The sequence below is a fragment of the Mesoplodon bidens genome (assembly GCF_964165515.1).
Source record: "Mesoplodon bidens genome assembly, chromosome: 1".
Lineage (NCBI taxonomy): Eukaryota > Metazoa > Chordata > Mammalia > Artiodactyla > Ziphiidae > Mesoplodon > Mesoplodon bidens.
Genome location: NC_138176.1, coordinates 130,263,966 through 130,285,561, shown reverse-complemented (window position 1 = coordinate 130,285,561; position 21,596 = coordinate 130,263,966).

Genomic DNA, 21,596 nt, shown 5'->3' with positions numbered 1-21,596 from the left:
TTTCAGAGTTTTGGCAGCTAAATTCACTCTGAGCACAGTGGGCTGTCTTTCTCCAGCACACTGCATTAGAAAAAGTGTTTTACACCCTAAGGGTTTTAGAGTTTCTTTGTTCAGCAAAGAATTGAATCATATTCCTGAAAGTGGATCTATTTCTTTCAAGGCTTAATTTAAATGATCATTGACAAATCAAGCTAGACATTAATTAGCTCTCCTATTGAAATTAATGTATTTTATATGTATTAATATGAATATCACAGGAGGCACACTGTCAATCTAGATTTTGTAAAGGAATGTTACATACCTTCCAAATAATTTGTACTGGCAAAAGTTTCTAGAATTCTATCTCATCCTGTACTATTCTCCCTGCTATTTGTGTTTTGGTCACACTAGCCTCCAAGTTCCTTGATTGTTCAAGATTTTTCTCATTTTAGGGTCTTCATATTTCCAGTTCCAACTGGGTCTGGAAAACTAATTTCCTGTTTCTCCCATGACTTGCCTTTTCTTATCCTTTGAGTCTTAACTTCTATTTTACCTCCTAAGAGAAGCTGTCTTTGGCCATCCTGCTCTAGTAAGCCTCCTCACCACCCGTTTCTCATCTGTGGTCCTCCTCTCTCTGTTGCAGTACACTATTTCCATCAGATTATTTATTGTAATCTTAAATTATTTTGCTTACTTATTTACTCAAATAGGGTCTGTTTTCCCCACTAGGAAGTATGTTTCATTAGAACAAAGAACTTGCCTTTTTTTTTCACAGCTCCATCCTTAGCACAAAATGTGAACATATTTATATTTCTTGATGAAACACTGGAAACAAAACAATGTATTCATGACAAGCAAAATGTTATTGAAAGTAAGTTTCTTAGAAAAAGTTGAGTATGTAATAACATCATACTTTCTGCTTTATTTTAAATGAGATGTCAATAACGATACACATCAGACTCCTAAGTATATGTGAAATAAAAGGCCATACACAGAATTTACAAAACGAAATTGTTTACAACTTTGGACCCTCTGTCCATGAAAAGGATACAAAAGAAAGGGTCATATTTTATGGAAGCAAGAAAACTTTGTGAAGATATTGCTTTGGGGAAAGTTGTTGCTCTGTTGGTCACCTGTCCTCCCACTTCATTCACCCTTCTCAAATCTAGAGAGGTGATAGAAATAAGATCAGAATGAGACTTGGAGAATATATAAATCTGGAGCTGACTCAGCCAAAGAAATCCAAAGGCTCCTGGGCAGTAGGATAAAAATGATAGTTTTGTGAGCGACTTAACATTCTCAGAAATTTTCATTGCTGGAGGTGAACACATATTCCTTGGGGCTTAGAAAGCAGCCACAAACAATCATCTAGAATTAGAATAGAGATACCTGTACCCAGGTCAAAGAATTAGCAGGAGAAGAGTACCTACCTAAACATGGAACTCTCTGAAGGACCTAAGAAACCCCACAAGAGAAGGTGTAAGATTTAAACATCTACCATGTCCAAAGAGCATAAAGTCACTCATACAAGTAAAATGATGAGGATGAAGTACGAATTGGTTTTCCATCCTTTACCTTTTCTTACCATCTCTCCCAACCTCCCCCTTCCCTTCCATGCTTCCTTCGACCTTAGCCAAAGTCCATAACACTGACTAAGAAAATATAGAACATTAGAGCAGGGAGAGAGTGTAGATGCTAACCTCACTCCGTACACCAAAGACGGGCAGTATCTATTATAAATCTTAGTTCAGAAGGTGTTGAAAAGTTCTAATTTTGAATGGAGATTAAAGCATTTGAGTCATAGCTGAGTAGTACCACAACTGGAGAAATGCCTCTTGACTAAGATGAAGCAGTAAATTCGTGGAATCTGACTAAATATGCATCCCTCCACGGGAGGAGATTACCCCAACTGAGTAAGTTTTAAAGGGTCAGAGAGAAAAAAGAAAATGTGTATTGATTTCATCTCATGAATCAGGTATTCCAACACATCAGTTACAGGAAATTTTGTTACCCTAATTATTCTTTTAAAATTTACGGCTGAAATTTGTCTCTCTTTCAATCTATTCTCCATACAGCAGTCATATTTTAAAAGCTCAAATTAGATTATGACAGTCTCCTGCTCAAAACTCTCCAAGTGCCCTTTAACGCCTTTAGAATAAAATTTAATCTCCTTGACCATAGTGTATAGGGGCTATCTGTTTTTCCTGTTGCCCAATTCACTGACACATTTCCTTCAATCCCTGTTCCTTAAACACGTTGCCTTACTTTTCATTCTTACACATGCCAGGCTCATTCCTGCTGAGAGTACTGTTTCTCCAGCCTGACATATTTTGGTCCTGGATTTCATGGCTGTTTCCTTAGACACACAGGTCTTACCACAATTCTTCCCTCTTCAGTTAGATCCTCTCTGATCTCATAAAGACTCTTTATCCCTGGCCCACTGTGGACCAGCTCTACCACTCTATACTTCATCAATGAGTTTTATTTTCTTCATATGATTTATCATGTAAGATTACTTATTTATTATAATGTTTGCTTTCTCTTGTCTGTGACTTGCATCAGATTATAAACTGCATGAGAGTAGTGAATAAATTGGTTGTTTACCACTGAATTCTTTGGGACATAGTATGTGCTCAATACCTTTGACTGGATGGAAAATTAAGACCAAAATCTTTAATTAAACATGAAATTATCATATAGCTGAATTTATTTTTCTTTTAAAATAAATTGATTGTGACCTTAAAAAATCAATTACATATAACTCATTATTTTTATGCCACAGTAGCTTTAAATTTGTGTCTTTATTTTTCAGATAGTTCAATTAGACATATATAGGCTATGTCAAGCATATCGATAAAATATAAAACATAATTATTTTTTTATATGGAGTCAAACATTTAAGTATTTTTAGACAGGGTAGACAAGTTTATACAGAACAGTTGACCAATAGGATAGTCCAGTTTATAGAATATTTTAAGTTATCAAATAGAACAGGCATTGATAAATAACTTATCTGGAATCAGATTAAAGAAATCAATTTAAAACTGAAGGTCATTTTTTCTGTTGTTTTGATGACTGAATACACTCCAGAATTTTGCTGGACATTATTAGGAATACTGTAGAATCACGGGAATTAGTGCTGGGTAGGGTCTTAGGATCTTCTGCATCTCTAAGGGTCCACTTGTTCCTACTTCTCAACTTCCAATAAGTAAAATGCTATTCACAGGGGTGGGAGTGGGGGTGTAAGTAGAACTGAATTCCATGCTTTTTTTCTTCACGTAGAAGTGCCACTCAATCTTAACAAAACTGTCTAGGAATAGAAAGAATTTATTCCTCATAGTCAAATCTTACTTCCCTCTCTCAATATCTTGATAGAAATTACTTAATTTTAGGTTCTTTTTTTCCTCCAAGTCTGAAAACTTCCAGAGCTGAATTAGACTACTGTGTAATGGGAAGGATGAGATATGAGTGTGCCTAGCAAGAGTCTAAGTGGAAATGCTACGAGAGTTCTAACTTGTTCATCATTAGTTAAATGTTCATCTCATAAATCACTGTATGTTTATAACCGTCCTCTTAATATCACTCAAATATGGCAAAAAACACCATAATATGGTACAGTGGCTCTTTATGTACCACTTTATAGTTTTTTTAAATTAACTAAAACTTTATCTCATTTGATCATCTGTAAAAACAGGGAAAAGAAAGCACCAAATCTCCAAGGTAATTTTGCATGAGGATCAAGTGAGATACAATGTGTGTAACAGTGTTTTGTTCCTATAGGATGTTGTGTTTTCATTTAACATGGCTTGTACTACATTGCATTCCAATTAATTTTTAAATTTAAGTTTGTTATAGTGGTGAGTGTTAGGTTATTAGGTAAAGCAAAAGTTTTAATTAATTAATAAAAGGTTTTATTTTATGTATCTACCTCATTTTTAACAACAGTCTTGGCCTGATATTTGGGAGGAGAGAGAGAGCTGAAAGGGGAATGAGAACAGATCCAAAGTAGTCTTTGAAGGAAAAAAAAAAACCAACTTACTTATGGGTGATAAAATATAAGTAGTTCAATACTTTGAAAATATTTTTTGAAAATGTAATTCATTTTCTTAGGAAGTTGGACTGTGGAAAGCAGTTTTCCCTGTAACAGGCTGTAATGTCCCCAACAGAAGTGTAGGTATATGCCACCATGAGAAGGAAGGGCAGGACTTAGAAGAAATCTTGGCCTGACGGAAAGAGCAGAAAACTGGCACTGTCTGATCTTTTTATACTTGTGGGAAGAACTGGATACAGAGGGGAAGCACCCAGTGAGACATTTTTGTCATGATCCTTCAGATCCGGACAAAATTTTATTTTCCATATGCGGCTCTGTGAAGAGACCAGCTCTCTGTTCCCTGACAGCCTGGGGCACTTAGGAATCAGTCAGCTCACACACAGATACAGCACTCCCAAACCTCCCTTGGATGCCATGTAGTGTGAAGGACCTGGAAATTCCTCTACACCCTGAAGAGAGTTGAGGCAATTGCTGAATCTGAGTGGGTATATGGCCAAAGGGAATCCCTGAGAGGTGGGGAGTAATCCTACTCTTAAGGTCTTTATGGATGACCAGTTTTCCTGGGGAAAAATGAAAATTATAGCCAGTACTCAAATTGTGCCAACAAGTACTGGATCAAGGGGTACTGGGGGTGCCAGTGATCACATGTTCTAATCTACCTAAGATTCATCCCACCTGTTAACCAGACTCAGATTTCAGCATTAAAAGCCAGCATTACACCTAATGTCCAGGTGAAAGGAGGCATCATCATGGAAATCAGAGGAGCCAGAAGATAGCACAAGGTCTCACTCATATAGATTGGATGCATGTGCTCCCAACGTAGGAAGTTATTTAAGGTCCCACTTTCTACATATACTGCAGATGCCATCTGGTAGTAATATGGAAATGGAAAGGAAGCCTCAAAAAATAAAAATTTATCAGTTATAAAGCAGAAACTAACAAGCCACTGTAAAGCAATTATACTCCAATAAAGATGTTAAAAAAAAAAGTTGTCACACGAAGCTTGTTTTCTATGGCCCCAAAGTGTTCATCTTAGTATATTTATCTTTCAAATAATATAAGAAAGCCTTATTGTAATTATTCCAGTTAGTTGAATTATGATACTAATAAACACCCGTTGGAATAAATTCAGTCAATAAAGAGGAGTTTAAACACACACACACGCACAAAAAAAATTATCAAGAAAGTAAAAAGAATGAGTTATCCATAGTGACTCTTTACATTATTGGATAGGATGAAGTTTATCAAATTGGAGTATCCCTATCCTCTGTATGTCTGTCTGTCTATCTACCTACTACCTACCTATCTATTTTTTTCCACACTACTCCCTAATGCCTAGTATGGTAGATTAATATAAGCGAGAAAAAACATGATGAAAAATTATCTTTGATTATCTGAATACATCCCTGATAAATGCACTATAATAAATAGATTCATATTAGTGTTATCTTACAAACACAAAAAAAGGAAATACATCTGTTTATATTATTGACAATTTCTTCAGATGAACTTTAAAGTTAAAATTAGAATTGGTTTGAAGGAAAAGAACATTTTAAGAGATGGCTTTTAAAGAGAACACTTAAAATTGAACATAATCTAACCATTTATAAAATCCTTCATCATCTCTTCCACTTATTTTATTTTTTTAATTAGTATTTTTATTGTCATGTATTTTATATTATTTTTTGATAATTTTATACATTGCAAAATGATCACACAGTAAGTCTAGTTAATATCTGTCACCATACATAGCTACAAAAGAATTGTTTTTCTTGTGATGAGGACTTTTAAGATTTACTCTTAGCAACTTTCAAATGTACAATACAGTAGTACAGTACTAACAATATTTAATTTTAAAATACTAGTTACATTTTCAAAAAATTGCAGAGTAGTAAGTTATATTTGCAGTATGCTTTTATCATTGTCCAATTATGATTACAAGTGGAAATTAGTCTTTTTTTCAGCAGTCCACTTGCCTCTATTATCAGAAAACATAGAATTATTTATTAAAAAATGTCTTCCAGAATGGGACTCTATGTGGATTTGGGGGTTTATTGGTAAATTCAGCAAATTAATGGCTTGGCATTTTGATTTTTTTACCCTTTCCTTGCTCGGGCAATTCCTGTCTGGACAATATGCTGCAGTATTTGTGATTCTTTCCTGAGCACTTGAGCAAAATCCTGCTATCTTGTTAATCTGAATATCCCCTCATCTTACATCTCAGATTGTTCATTTGATACTCTCAATTCAACTTGCTATGGAAACTGGGATAACGGTATGCATATTGGAAATCCACAGATGAATTAATATATTTATTCAATAATTTAGTTTCTCTCTCTCTTTTTTTTTTTTTTTTTTTTGCAGTACGTGGGCCTCTCACTGCTGCGGCCTCTCCCGATGTGGAGCACAGGCTCCAGACACGCAGGCCAAGCGGCCATGGCTCACAGGCCCAGCCGCTCTGCGGCATGTGGGATCCTCCCAGACTGGGGCACGAACACGCGTCCCCTGCATCAGCAGGCGGACTCCCAACAACTGCGCCACCAGGGAAGCCCTCAGTTTCTCTTTGATTAAGTTATTTGCTAGAGATGCTAACAGAGTAACTTAGAATTTTGTCCCTAAGCACCTGGTATAGGTGCTAATACGTAAATAAGCAAAAGAGCAGTTCCCAAAGGAGAGCAGCAGCAACCGCTGATGGGAAGATGCATCCATGCATAATGAAGAGCTAGATGAATCTCACTTTAGCTGTAGGACAGAAAAGAATGTCGTAGGTCTGTGAAGACGAGGCAAAGGAAAGGTTAATTCTCATAAACTCATCATTCTCCACCCTAACAGATTAAAAATAAGATTCATTAGAATTATTTAGCTTATAGATATATGAAATTTCAATTTTCTTTTTCTCCTATAATTTGAGAATAATCCTATAGATGACACAGGGAGACCTATTCTACATAAAATACTTTATTTATTTTTTTACATTTTTATTAGAGTATAATTGCTTTTCAATGGTGTGTTAGTTTCTGCTTTATAACAAAGTGAATCAGTTATACATATACATATGTTCCCATATCTCTTCCCTCCTGCATCTCCCTCCCTCCCACCCTCCCTATCCCACCCCTCTAGGTGGTCACAAAGCACTGAGCTGATCTCCCTGTGCTATGTGGCTGCTTCCCACTAGCTATCTATTTTACTCTTGGTAGTGTAAATATGTCCATGCCTCTCTCTCACTTTGTCATAGCTTACCCTTTCCCCTCCCCATATGCTCAAGTCCATTCTCTAGTAGGTCTGTGTCTTTATTCCCGTCTTCCCACTAGGTTCTTCATGACATTTTTTCCCCCCTTAGATTCCATATATATGTGTTAGCATACAGTATTTGTCTTTCTCTTTCTGACTTACTTCACTCTGTATGAAAGACTCTAGGTCCAACCACCTCACTACAAATAACTCAATTTCGTTTCTTTTTATGGCTGAGTAATATTCTACTGTATATATGTACCACATCTTCTTTATCCACTCATCTGTCGATGGACACTTAGGTTGCTTCAATGTCCTGGCTATTGTAAATAGAGCTGCAATGCACATTTGGTACATGGCTCTTTTTGAATTATGGTTTTCTCAGGGTATATGCCCAGTAGTGGGATTGCTGGGTCATATGGTAGTTCTATTTGTAGTTTTTAAGGAACCTCCATACTGTTCTCCATAGTGGCTGTACCAATTCACATTCCCACCAGCAGTGCAAGAGTGTTCCCTTTTCTCCACACCCTCTCCAGCATTTACTGTTTCTAGATTTTTTGATGATGGCCATTCTGACTGGTGTGAGATGATATCTCATTGTAGTTTTGATTTGCATTTCTCTAATGATTAAAGATGTTGAGCATTCTTTCATGTGTTTGTTGGCAATCTGTATATCTTCTGTGGAGAAATGTTTATTTAGGTCTTCTGCCCATTTGTGGATTGGGTTGTTCGTTTTTTTGTTATTGAGTGGCATGAGCTGCCTGTAAATTTTGGAGATTTTTCCTTTATCAGTTGCTTCATTTGCAAATATTTTCTCCCATTCTAAGTCTTCACTTTTGTTCTTGTTTATGGTTTCCTTTGCTGTACAAAAGGTTTTAAGTTTCATTAGGTCCCATTTGTTTATTTTTGTTTTTATTTTCATTTCTCTAGGAGGTGGGTCAAAAAGGATCTTGCTGTGATTTATGTCATAGAGTGTTCTGCCTATGTTTTCCTCTAAGAGTTTGAGAGTTTCTGGTCTTATATTTAGGTCTTTAATCTATTTTGAGCTTATTTTCATGCATGGTGTTATGGAGTGATCTAATCTCATACTTTTGCATGTCCCTGGCCAGTTTTCCCAGCACCACTTATTGAAGAGATTGTCCTTTCTCCTCTGTACATTCCTGCCTCATTATCAAAGAAAAGGTGACCATATGTGCGTGGCTTTATCTCTGGGCTTTCTATCCTGTTCCATTGATCTATATTTCTGTTTTTGTTCCAGTACAATACTGTCTTGATTACTGTAGCTTTGTAGTATAGTCTGAAGTCAGCAAGCCTGATTCCTCCAGCTCCATTTTTCGTTCTCAAGATTGCTTTGGCTATTCGGGATTTTTGTGTTTCCATACAAATTGTGAAATATTTTGTTCTAGTTGTGTGAAAAATGCTAGTGGTAGTTTGATAGGGATTGTATTGAATCTGTAGATTACTTTGGGTAGTAGAGTCATTTTCACAATGTTGATTCTTCCAATCCAACAAAATGGTATATCTCTCCATCTATTTGTATCATCTTTAATTTATTTCATCAGTGTCTTATAATTTTCTGCATACAGGTCTTTTGTCTCCTTAGGTAGGTTTATTCCTAGAAATTGTATTCTTTTTGTTGTAGTGGTAAATAGGAGTGTTTTCTTAATTTCACTATCAGATTTTTCATCATTAGTGTATAGGAATGCTAGAGATTTCTCTGCATTAATTTTGTATCCTGCTACTTTACCAAATTCATTGATTAGCTCTAGTAGTTTTCTAGTAGCATCTTTAGGATTCTCTATGTATAGTATCATGTCATCTGCAAACAGTGACAGCTTTACTTCTTCTTTTCCAATTTGGATTCCTTTTATTTCCTTTTCTTCTCTGATTTCTGTGGCTAAAATTTCCAAAACTATGTTGAATAAGAGTGGTGAGGGTGGGCAACCTTGTCTTGTTCCTGATCTTAGTGGAAATGCTTTCAGTATTTCACCATTGAGGATGATGTTGGCTGTGGGTTTGTCATATATGGCCTTTATTATGTTGAGGAAAGTTCCCTCTATGCTTACTTTCTGGAAGGTTTTTATCATAAATATGTGTAGAATTTTGTCAAAAGCCTTCTCTTCATCTAATGAGATGATCATATAGTTTCTCTCCTTCAATTTGTTAATATGGTGTATTACATTGATTGATTTGCGTATATTGAAGAATCCTTGCATTCCTGGAATAAACCCCACTTGATCATGGTGTATGATCCTTTTAACGTGCTGTTGGATTCTCTTTGCTAGTCTTTTGTTGAGGATTTTTGCATCTATGTTCATCAGTGATATTGGCCTGTAGTTTTCTTTCTTTGTGACATCCTTGTCTGGTTTTGGTTTCAAGGTGATGGTGGCCTTGTAGAATGAGTTTGGGAGTGTTCCTCCCTCTGCTATATATTGGAAGAGTTTGAGAAGGATAGGTGTTAGCTCTTCTCTAAACGTTTGATAGATTTCGCCTGTGAAGCCATCTGGTCCTGGGCTTTTGTTTCTTGGAAGATTTTTAATCACAGTTTCAATTTCAGGGTTTGTGATTGGTCTGTTCATATTTTCTATTTCTTCCTGATTCAGATTTGGCAGGTTGTGCATTTCTAAGAATTTGTCCATTTCTTCCAGGTTGTCCATTTTACTGGCATAGAGTCGCTTATAGTAATCGCTTATAGTAGTCGCTCATAATCTTTTGTATTTCTGGAGTGTCAGTTGTTACTTCTCCTCTTTCATTTCTAATTCTATTGATTTGAGTCTTCTCCCTTTCTTTCTTGATGAGTCTGGTTAATTGCTTATCAATTTTGTTTATCTTCTCAAAGAACCAGCTTTTAGTTTATTGATCTTTGCTATTGTTTCCTTCATTTATTTTTCATTTATTTCTGATCTGATCTTTAAGATTTCTTTCTTTCTGCTAACTTTGTGGTTTTTTTTTTTGTTGTTGTTCTTCTTTCTCTAATGGCTTTAGGTGCAAGGTTAGGTTTTTTATTCGAGGCATTTCCGGTTTCTTAAGGTAGGATTGTATTGTTATAAACTTCCCTCTTAGAACTGCTTTTGCTGCATCCCATAGGTTTTGGGTTTTCGTGTCTCCATTGTCATTTGTTTCTAGGTATTTTTTAATTTCCTCTTTGATGTCTTCAGTGATCACTTCGTTATTAAGTAGTGTATTATTTAGCCTCCATGTGTTTGTATTTTTTACCGCTCTTTTCCTGTAATTGGTATCTAGTTTCATAGCATTGTGGTCAGAAAAGATACTTGATACAATTTCAATTTTCTTAAATTTACCAAGGCTTGATTTGTGACCCAAGATATGATCTATCCTGGAGAATGTTCCATGAGCACTTGAGAAAAATGTGTATTCTGTTGTTTTTGGATGGAATGTCCTATAAATATCAATTAAATCCATCTTTTTTAATGTATCATTTAAACTTGTGTTTCCTTATTTATTTTCATTTTGGATGATCTGTCCTTTGGTGAAAATGGGGTGTTAAAGTCCTCTACTATGAATGTGTTACTGTTGATTTCTCCTTTTATGGCTGTTAGTATTTGCTTATGTATTGAGGTGCTCCTATGTTGGGTGCATAAATATTTACAATTGTTATATCTTCTTCTTGGATCGACCCATTGATCATTATGTAGTGTCCTTCTTTGTCTCTTGTAATGGTCTTTATTTTAAAGTCTATTTTGTGTGATATGATAATTGCTACTCAGCTTTCTCTTGGTTTCCATTTGCATGGAATATCTTTTTCTGTCCCCTTACTTTCAGTCTGTATGTGTCTCTAGGTCTGAAGTGGGTCTCTTATAGACAGCATATATATGGGTCTTGTTTTTGTATCCATTCAGCCAGTTTGTGTCTTTTGGTGGGAACATTTAATCCATTTACATTTAAGGTAATTATCGATATGTATGTTCCTATTACCATTTTCTTAATTGTTTTGTGTTTGTTATTGTAGGTCTTTTCCTTCTCTTGTGTTCCTTGCCTAGAGAAGTTCCTTTATCATTTGTTGTAAAGCTGGTTTGGTGGTGCTGAACTCTCCCAGCTTTTGCTTGTCTGTAAAGGTTTTTATTTCTCCATCAAATCCGAATGAGATCCTTGCTGGTTAGAGTAATCTTGGTTGTAGGTTTTTCTCATTCATCACTTTAAATCTGTCCTGCCAGTCCCTTCTGGCTTGCAGAGATTCTGCTGAATGATCGGCTGTTAACCTTATGGGTATCCCCTTCTGTGTTATTTGTTGTTTTTCCCTTACTGCTTTTAATATGTTTTCTTTGTGTTTAATTTTTGACAGTTTGATTAATATGTGTCCTGGCCTGTTTATCCTTGGATTTATCCTATTGGGACTCTCTGTGCCTCCTGGACTTGATTAACTACTTCCTTTCCCATATTAGGGAAGTTTTCAACTATAATCTTTTCAAATATTTTCTCAGTCCCTTTCTTTTTCTCTTCTTCTTCTGTAACCCCTATAATTCGAATGTTGGTGCATTTAATGTTGTCCCAGAGTTCTCTGAGACTGTCCTCAGTTCTTTTCATTCTTTTTTTCTTTATTCTGCTCTGCAGCAGTTATTTCCACTATTTTATCTTCCAGGTCACTTATCCGTTCTTCTGCCTCAGGTATTCTGCTATTGATCCCTTCTAGAGTATTTTTAATTTCACTTATTGTGTTGTTCATCATTACTTGTTTCCTGTTTAGTTCTTCTAGGTCCTTGTTAAATGTTTCTTGCATTTTCTCTATTTCCAATATTTTGGATCATCTTTACTATCATTATTCTGAATTCTTTTTCAGGTAGACTGCCTATTTCCTCTTCATTTTTTAAGTCTGGTGGGTTTTTATCTTTCTCCTTCATCTGCTGTGTATTTTTCTGTCTTCTCATTTTGCTTATCTTACTGTGTTTGGGGTCTCCTTTTTGCAGGCTGTAGGTTCATAGTTCCCGTTGTTTTTGGTGTCTGTCCCCAGTGGCTAGAGTTGGTTTAGTGGGTTGTGTAGGCTTCCTGGTGGAGGGGACTAGTGCCTGTGTTCTGGTGGATGAGGCTGGATCTTGTCTTTCTGGTGGGCAGGTCCACGTCTGGTGGTGTGTTTTGGGGCGTCTATGGCCTTATTATGATTTTAGGCAACCTCTCTGCTAATGGGTGGAGTTGTGTTCCCATCTTGCTAGTTGTTTAGCTAGGGTGTCCAGTACTGTAGCTTGCTGGTCATTGAGTGATGCTGGGTGTTGGTGTTGAGATAGAGATCTCTGTGAGATTTTCTCTTCTTGATATTATGTGGAGCTGGGAGGTCTCTTGTGGACCAGTGTCCTGAAGTTGGCTCTCCCACCTCAGAGGCACAGCACTGACTCCTGGCTGCAGCACCAAGTGTCTTTCATGCTCATTGCTCAGAATAAAAGGGAGAAAATGTAGAAAGAAAGAGGATAAAATAAAATAAATTAAGATAAAATAAAATAAATTTATTAAAATAAAAAAATAATTATTACAAAAAAAAATTTTTAATTAAAAAGAAAAAACCAACAGACAGAAACCTAGGACAAATGGTGAAAGCAAAGCTATACCGACAAAATCTCACACAGAAGCATACATTTATACACTCAAAAAAAAGATGAAAAGGGCCAAAAATAATAAATCTTGCTCTCAAAGTCTACCTCCTCAATTTGGGATGATTCGTTGTGTATTCAGGTATTCCACTGATGCAGGGAACATCAAGTTGATTGTGGAGATTTAATCTGCTGCTTCTGAGGCTGCTGGGAGAAATTTCCCTTTCTCTTCTTTGTTCGCACAGCTCCTGGGGTTCATCTTTGGATTTGGCCCCGTCTCTGCGTGTAGGTCACCTGAGGGCATCTGTTCTTCGCTCACACAGGACGGGGTTAAAAGAGCCGCTGATTCTGGGCTCTGGCTCACTCAGGTCAGGGGGAGGGAGGGGTACGGATGCGGGGCAAGCTTGCAGCGGTAGAGGCCAGCGTGACATTGCACCAGCCGGGGGCGCGCCGTGCGTTCTCTCGCAGAAGTTGTCCCTGGATCACGGGACCCTGACAGTGGCTGGCTGCAGAAGCTCCCAGGAGGGGAGTTGGGGATACTGACCTGTGCTCGCACACAGGCTTCTTGGTGGTGGCAGCAGCAGCCTTAGTGTCTCATGCCCTTCTCTGGGGTCCGCGCCAATAGCCACGGCTCACGCCCGTCTCTGGAACTCCTTTAAGCAGAGCTCTTAATCCCCTCTCCTTGTGCACCAGGAAACAAAGAGGGAAGAAAATGTCTCTTACCTCTTCGGCAGGTCCAGACTTTTCCCCCCGACTCCCTCCCGGCCAGCCGTGGTGCACTAACCACTTCAGGCTGTGTTCACGCAGCCAACCCCAGCCCTCTCCATGTGCTCCGACCGAAGCCCGAGCCTCAGCTCCCAGCCCCGCCCACCCCGGCGGGTGAGCAGACAAGCCTCTCATGCTTGTGAGTGCTGGTCGGCACCGATCCTCTGTGCGGGAATCTCCCCGATTTTCCCTCTGCACCCCTGTTGCTTCACTCTCTTCTGCGGCTCTGAAGCTTACCCCCTCCGCCACCTGCAGTCTCCTCCCGTGAAGGGGCTTCTAGTGTGTGGAAACCTTTCCTCCTTCACGGCTCCCTCCCACTATTGCAGGTACTGTGGCTGTTCTTTTGTCTCTGTTTTTTCTTTTTTCTTTTGCTGTATCCAGGTACCTGGGGAGTTTCTTGCCTTTTGGGAGGTCTGAGGTCTTCTGTCAGCATTCAGTAGGTGTTCTGTAGGAGTTGTTCCACGTGTAGATGAATTTCTGATGTATCTGTGGGGAGGAAGGTGATCTCTGCGTCTTACTCTTCTGCCATCTTCCCCCTCTCTCAAAAATACTTAATTTAAATTTAAATTAAATCAGCTCTTTTAATGACTTTTCTCAAATGTAGATCAGTATTTTAAATGCTTGAGGGTAGAAAACAGTGAAGAAAAATAAGATGGTGGAAGGGATAAGGGATTACAAAAAACATACTTGTATGTTTGCTGCAGTGAATTCATAATATTTATTATGAAGCCAGAGCATCAATATAAATTGAATACAAACCAAAGATGAACTTGATAAGACTTTCAATTTTATGGAGATATTAGATTTATCAATGAAGCAAACATTTATTTAGGACCCACTATGTGTCAAACACTATTAAAAGGTGTTGGAAATAGAAAGTGAACTACAGAAGAGGAGGGGGAGAAAGACTCATAGTAATGCTTACTCAGCATCAGGTATTTTCTTACAGATTTATCTGAATTATTTGATTTGATTCTCACACTTATTTTATGAGATATTTTACTCCAGTTTTACATATAAGGAATCTGTGAAACTGATCACTGAGTTTAAATTGTCCAGGGCTATGTGATTACTCTATTAGTCAGGAAAGTTGAGGCCATGGTACATGTCAAAGAAATACCAGAATCGCTAGAGGTTAACAGAATAAAGTTCTATCAGGTCTATTTCTTGACAATGTCCTAGTCTTATATGGTTCTGGAAGCCCTTCTCAAAGTGGTGGCCCAGGGATCCAAGTTGCTTCCGTGTTGCAGCTACAACACTACAATCACAACATCAGAAATACCTACCTCTCAGAGTCATCATAGAGGGATTAAGGGGTGTAGGGATTGCACAAGGGGGATAATGACCAACCCTCAAAATGGCCAAATTGCTTCCCTCATATTCATTGGCCATACCAGTCACGTGGGTCCAATGTATTATAAAGAAACCTGGATAATATAATTATCTTACGTGCTCACAGAAGGAAATGGATTGGTACACATCTAACAAGTCTATACCGTGGTTACTAAGTAGCACAGTCAAGATTTCAGCTTAGACTTATAGGGCACACCCTCTTAATCACTAAGTGTTCCTTATGAAGAAATATTTATACTGCAGTATGGTAAATAGAGCTAAGCAGAAAAAATCCAAACCAATATGGGAGAGTAAAAGAGGGCACTTAGTAGTCAGCAAGTCCTCATCAAACTCATACCAAAATCACATGTAACACTGAAGGTTGATATTTGTCCTTCTGAGTGAACAAAATGCATGTCAGTGCTGCACTCTGTTCTAATGCAGTGCTTCTTTGTAAAGGAAAGAATACTCTTAGGGCTTACCAGTTTTATTGTGTAGTTTTATTATAATGTTGTTTATATATCTAACCTAAAAAAGGGGATAAACTCTTCATGATTTTCTCTTATTCAACTTTAAAATAAAATTTACACATGAAATATAAACATATCTGGAAAACCAATACAATTCAAATAACGTTAAGATGACATATAAGATTGTTTTATTGAATCTAAATTGCAATTCCCATTGTGTCTATGATTTTGATTGCTCTGTTGCTGTTCCTTTGATTTTGGCACATCTCAAGTGCTGGTTACCCTCTGTGGCCTCACATTTCCTACTATTTTTTCCTATTTGAATAATTGGGAAACATTTGTTCATGCAGCACTTTCTAGTATCATTTGGCCTTCATGTGGTTTTGGTGCAAACACAGCGTTTACACGTTAAGTTGGGCTCTGTCTTGTCTTTATTCCCTGTGACTTCTAAAGTAGAATGGACTGCAGGCAGCTTAATTATAAATATAACTGCAATCATGGGCACTAAAACTGTCTAACAGAACTCAAAATGTAAGGAATATCTTTTTAGTGTAGAACTTACAGATTTCTACAAATACCTGAGGATATATAAGGTCCTGTCCACAAACTGATAAGCAATGTCTTAGGGGGTGGGCTCTTTAAAACAGGAGAAAAACAGATATACCTTGTTTTTATTGTGCTTTGCTTTATTACACTTTGCAGATATTGCATTTTTTTTACAAATTGATGGACTGTGGCAACCCTGTGTCAAGCAAGTCTGTTGGTGCCATTTTTCCAACAGCATTTGCTCACCTTGTGTTTCTGTGTTTCTTTGGTAATTTTCACAATATTTCAAACTTTTTCATTCTTATATTTGTTATGGTGATCTGTAATCAGTGATCTTTGATGTTCCTCTTGCAAAAAGGTTACAATTTACTGAAGGTTCAGTTATGGTTAGCATTCTTACCAATAAAGTATTTTATTTAATTAAGATATGTACCTTGTTTAGAAATAATGCCATTGCATGCTTAATAGACTACAGTAAAATATAAACATACCTTTTATATGCACTGGGAAACCCCAACATTTGTATGACTCACTTTATTGTGATATTCCCTTTATTGTTATATTTACTTTATTGTGGTGGTCTGGAACTGAATCCACAATGTCTCTGAGGTATGCCTGTAGCTAACTTGTTTTTTTTTTTTTTTCTTTTTTTAAAGAAATATGAGTAAAGGTCTCTACAGAAGACAAGGAACAGGGCTCTATTTCTTGATCCATAGAGGCTATGTGTAATCTAAGCCAGATTGGAATTCCGTTCTTCTTTTCCATGTCCTGGCACTTTATTGCACCTGATTTGTAATCTTTATGCATATTTGACATGATATATTTTCTGAAATACACATGAAAACATGAAAAGTATGTTTGTTGAGCAGGCATTGTTAAGTTTAGAAGTTACAGCCAATGCTAAAACCTGAAACTCTGGTGGACACCTACAGTAATAGAATTTATTTATTCTAACAGAATTTCAGAGTATTTTTTCAGAGTCTTTTATTTTTAGAGATCTGAATTACCTGAGAACACAATAATATATTATTCAATGAAACAGTAATTCAAGCCCAAATGAGAACTTAAAGCAAAAACTTCCATTTTATTCTTTCTTTCCTCATTTTTTTCTACTTCTCTACTTTTTTGTTTTTATATCTGAAGCTGTCCTCTCTGTCTTCCTACTCCTCTCTGTCTTCATTTGCTTCATCAGTGAACAAGGATTATGGAACGCATACCATTTGTCAGGCATTATGCTAAGTACAGGTGATCCACAGATAACTAGTAAATGGTCTTGAATTTCAAGGAGATTGCAGTCTTTTAGAAGTAGACTGAAAAGCAATCACTAACTTACTGAGGTAATGAGCTGAGTGCTGTAATTGCCTAGGGAAGGAAACAGCTAAATTTAAATAGAGGGGGTTAAATGAGAGTCAGTGAAAGTCCTGAGGCTAGATGAGGGTCAAAAGGGCTGTTAAGAGGTCTCTTTTAGGTTGAGTCTGTAAGGATGTATAGACAGCTCAGGTGGTCATGGAGACCTTGGGGAGAATGGCTTTACAGCACACAATACAAATGAAAAAAATATTTACACAAATGAGGATTTTCTTTCAGATAGATAGCCTGTTAGTTCTGTCCAGCCTATTATTTATGATATTACACTCTCATGTCCATTAAAAACATCTACAGTGTTTAATAAGCAAGGAGGTATCTAAGTCCTCTCCCTAAAGATTTGTATCAGGATGGAGGAATCAGAATTTTAAACAACCCTGGTTGTTTCTTAAGCAGCTGGTCTAGGGACCGTAGTTTTATAAATTCTCTACATTTGCTTTGCAAATATAATGATACAGCTGCGGTTGTTTTTGAGGTGTAGGGGTCAGTACAGTTAAACAAATTTTCATACGAGAGTGAGAAGGATTGTTCAGGGTGCAGTGGTTAGGGGTTATGAGAGTACATTTATGGTAATGTAATGGGGATAAAGAGAAATCTCTGAGAATACAAGAAGGGGGAGTGCCTCCTGAGGTGAAATGAAAGGAAAAAAAAAAACTGTGAAAGTCACAGTAGTGCAGAGGATGAAGAATTTCTGAGAACAAACTATATGATGGTTGACTTGAAGTTCTTGTGTTTTAATAAAAATCCTCCAATCTCAACCAGCTCTTTAGTGGAGACCACTGAACAAGCACAGTCTGCTTTGTTTGAGCATTTTTTTTTTTTTTTTAAGAAAATGAGAAAGATGCTCTGTCAGTGATGTGCTGGAGGCAGACTGTAGCAGCTTGGAAAAGTCAATTTTTAAAATTTCAGTGATTTTGTGAGTTGGTTGTTAAACAGGGCCGTTATTAAAAATTATCTTATGTAAACTTATAAGCAAATAAATCACATTAAAAACAAAGTTAATAAATACCGAAAACATATCACTTTCTAATTATTTTACTACATAGTACTATTGTGTTTTTGAGGTTATTGATGTTGATTGTATCTGTGTGTGTGCATGTGTATATAGATATACTACTGTACATCTTTACCAAACTCTGCATTTAGTGACCTGATATCTTGAAATCATCATGGTGGGAGAATTTGCTGTATAAAAGTTGTCAAACACTACAGAGAAATTCTTGTATTTTGTTTTGTTTGCTTATTTATTTTTTGAAAGCTGATTGTTAATTATTTACCTATACACCATTGTCTTAGTGGACTATTTTCTATCATTTTTCCTTCCTCCCTCCTTCCATCTCTCCTTTCCTCTTTATAATTTTGCCTTCCTCTTCCCTCCCTCCCTCCCTCCCTTTCTTCCTTTATTTTTCTCTCTGTTCTTCAGTTCCTTCTTTCTTTCCTTTTTGCCCATCCAGCATTCATTTTCCTTTCTAAATATGTTCATTTTCCTTTTGGGAACCACCTACTGGTACTAACAACCTGTCTACTTTGGATGACATGATTCAGTGGAGCGTAGGATTTAGGGTAAACCAATCCAGACATCCACAAGTTCCACCCTCAACCATAGCTGATTCAGGGAAATGTATTTGACTGAAGTCAGGCTAGGCACAGTTGAAATTTCTGCTTGAAATTCCAGGATTCCTTTTTTAAAGGCCTAAGAAATAGTCAGTTTCTTTTCCTCTGCCTGTGACTCCTCAGGTAATAGCTTAGCATTTCCTGGAAGTAATTTAGTGGCTAAAAGAAAAGATGGCTTGAGAAGAAAGCTGAAACTGAAAAAGGAACTAAGAACACAAGAAAGTAAAGTGGGTCCTGATTGTATCACCTGAGCCCTAGGTTAAGCTACATCTGGACTATTCACCTTCTTGAGCCAAAAAATTGCTTTTTTTCATTAAGTACATTTGGGAGGGCTTTTATGCATAGTTATATAAAACTTTCTAACTGAAATAGATTGAGACTTGTGTCTTGGTCAAAAGAGTATAAAGCAGAGATCATTCCTATGATGAGATAATTTACAAACTGGAGAAGAAAGAGTCCAGAAAGAGTGTGTGGTGACAGTAAGGACACACATGTGGAAAAGAAAAACTGAGCTCTCAGACTTGGCACTGGTGATGATCACATTACTTACTATGTTTAACTTTACTATTGATTAGTATTTGGCCTTCTAATAGTAGTTACTTTTCATTCGATTGTTACACTGTTATAGAATCTGTTTTCTTGGTTTGTTTTATGTATTTTATCTATAGAGTTAGTTGAAATAGAAATTTCTTGAGGTTAAAGACTACATTTATGTTAGTTTTTTTTTTTTTTTTTTTTTTTTTTGCTGTACGCGGGCCTCTCACTGCTGTGGCCTCTCCCGTTGCGGAGCACAGGCTCCGGACACACAGGCTCCGCGGCCATGGCTCGCGGGCCCAGCCGCTGCGCGGCATGTGGGATCCTCCGGGATAGGGGCACGAACCCGTGTCCCCTGCATCGGCAGGCGGACTCTCAACCACTGCGCCACCAGGGAAGCCCTATGTTAGTTTTTTAACCTCACATCACCTGATATTTTACTTTGAAATACTGTGTTCATTAAATACTTTTGACTAACTACGTCTTATTGCATCTTAGAAATATTTTAACTTCAAAATTTTCCTGTATTTCCACTATTTATTATGACTCTTTTGAAAATTATGTATTACCCTAAAGTGCTTCAGTGATAAATGGATAATAAATTGGGCAAATTAGATCAATAACCTCTATGATAACTTATAAAGAAGGAGATTAGGGAAAATGATAGAAAATAAATTTTCCTGTTAAGAAGTCCATGCATTAAGTGGGACTTAAAATAGTTTATTCCTAGGGTGACCATACATTCTAGTTTGCCTCTCATTCTGGTAAAGTTATTAATAGCTCTCTCTTTAATTCTCAACAGTGTCCCAGTTTGGATGATAAATTACATTGTTCAGTCATTATTCCAATAGTTCCCAACCATAGATGATGATCTGTATTACCTGGGGACAGAATTTTTAAAAGATATAAAATACCCTAACTATATAAAAAAATAACAAAATAACAGTAACCTGTATACCCACAGTCAAAACTTGACAGTTAACATTTTGCTATTATTTTCTTTGTTTATTCCTTAAAAAGAAAAAGTTAATGTCACAGTTAGAATAAAAGAATTCTCTTTCCCAGTCCCATTTTCTTCCCTCCCTCCTCAGAGGTAAACATTAAGAAGTTGGCACATGTCCTGCCTATGTATGCATTTATATTTTGATGTGTATATTAGAAAGTTAGACTGTAGCAATTTGTATATAGTTTAATACTATTTCTGTAAACATTACTAAAACAAACAAAAAGACAATATATATTCTTATGGGAACATTTAAAAAGTATGGATTTCTGAGCACCTTTTCCAGTCTATTAACTCAGAATGTTTTGAGGTTGGGGCCAGAAATATATATACCCTAAATGATTCTGATATTCCAACAGACTTGGGAAATTTGATTAATGTCAGATCCCAAACTAATTTACAATGTTTATTTACATTTAAAATATCTGGTTTGATGGGCTAGAGGTTCAGTATTGAATACGAGCAGTAAACATCTCAGGATCAAATCTGACAACCTAAGCAAGTCAATTTTTTAGTAACCTTTTAAAATATAGCATTAATGGTATATTTTCCCTTTGTAATACTGGGATCTTAATTTCACATTGGTTTTCAGGGTTGAGAGCACTACGAACTTTACACCTATTATTTCAATTCACAAATGAAAAGGGGCCAATTCAATGGTGATGGCTGCATAAGATAATATATTAAAAATTAAATTTAAGGAACACTTACATGAATAAAACACAATGCTGATACGTAATAGGACGTCAGGAATGGCCAGAAACATTTTGGAAACCATTAATGGGTTCAGAGACTAAATGTAAAGAATATGATCTTAATGTGCTGTATAAAGAGAGTGTAATATGGAAAGCACCATCAATGGGATTTCAGAGTAGAAATAATTAAAGTAGAATATAAAAGTAAAAATCTAAGTAAATTAATGATTCCTGGAAAGCACTGAAAGGTATCTAATTTCAGAGAGTTCACTAAACTTATTGAAGTCTTTACTGTATTGTATATTTAACTTCCTTAATCATTGAATGTTTGGTCTCTCTTTAACCAAAACCAACTGGTTCAGTGTACTTTGATTATATGAGTGTTTATACAGTTGTCCTTGAATCCTAAAGCAAAATGTGGATTCATTTCATATAATGGTACTAATGACAGAAAACAATTTAGAAGGTAAA